The sequence below is a fragment of the Chrysochloris asiatica genome, unplaced genomic scaffold, assembly GCF_000296735.1.
Source record: "Chrysochloris asiatica unplaced genomic scaffold, ChrAsi1.0 scaffold00047, whole genome shotgun sequence".
Lineage (NCBI taxonomy): Eukaryota > Metazoa > Chordata > Mammalia > Afrosoricida > Chrysochloridae > Chrysochloris > Chrysochloris asiatica.
Genome location: NW_006408565.1, coordinates 14,662,568 through 14,663,851, shown reverse-complemented (window position 1 = coordinate 14,663,851; position 1,284 = coordinate 14,662,568).

Sequence of the window (1,284 nt, the reverse complement as noted above, 5' to 3'; positions counted from 1 at the left end):
TAGAAGAATTGATGCATTTGAGTTATGGTGTTGGAGGAGAATATTAAAAGTACCATGGACTGCCAGAAGAACAATTTGCATTGGAAGAAGTGCAGCCAGAATGCTCCCTGGAAGCCAGGATGACCAGACTTTGTCTCTCATACTTCAGCTATATTGTCAGGAGGGACCAGTCCTTGGAAACGGATAGATATTATGTTTGGTAAAATGGAGGGTAGGAGAAAAAGAGGAAGATCACCAACTAGATGGATTGGCACAGTGGCAGCAGTGATGGGTTCAAATGTAGCAATGATTTTGAGGTTGGAGCAGGACAGGGCAGTGTTTCCTTCTGTTGTGCATAGGATCTCTATGAGTTGGTGTTGCCTCGATGACACCTAACAACAACAACAACAAAGCCATACATTCAATAACTTTTGAGTGCCTTCTATGTTCTAGACATTGTTTAAGGAGCTTAGGATATGGATATGTAACAGGACTTCAAAAAGTTCGTGGAAATGTTCCATTATCTCTTTTTTTTTTAAAGTTTTTACTGTGGATTGAGTGACAGTTTACAAGGCAGATCATCAGTTTTTACATTCAATAAATCATATACCTTGTTTCATTACAATGATTATAATCCCCTCCATGTACCAGCAATTAATAGTATTTTTCTCTATCCACCTTAGCTTTTTTTTAAAAAAACAACAACAACAAAAAACCACTCAGGCACATATAATAATTTACATCTCCAAAGGGCACATTCTGCAAGTCTGCCTCCTGGCCACCAGCTCTTAGTCCCTCTCTTCCAAAGAATCTAGAGTCCTTAGTCGCTCCCCCTCTCCATGCTGGCGTCACTGCTTCTCTGGGTAAGGTCCCGCATTCTGCTTGTGCGCTTCTCCCTTGATGGTCCTAGGGTCCTCTGTTTCTGAACTGCAAGATTAACTGCTCCCCTGTTTTTGTTACAAAACTTCTACCTTAACAATTGTGACAGTCGCAATTAGTTATGATAACAATTATTCACTATTGAGTCATACGAATCTTATCCCCATCTCTTTTCACCAGACCCATCTAGACAACATAAAATCTATTCAGTGGGGACTTGTTCTTCTCCCCCATACTCTTAAACTAAACTCCCTCTTGAAACCTTGTAAGCCAGTCACTTTGTGCCTTTATTGCTCCCTCATTTTAGGGAGCTAATGAAGATCAAATAGCACAACCTTCGGTATGGATTACATCTCAATGTCAAGAAAACAAAAATCCTCACCACTGGACCAATAAACAACATTCTTATCAATGGAGAAAAGATTG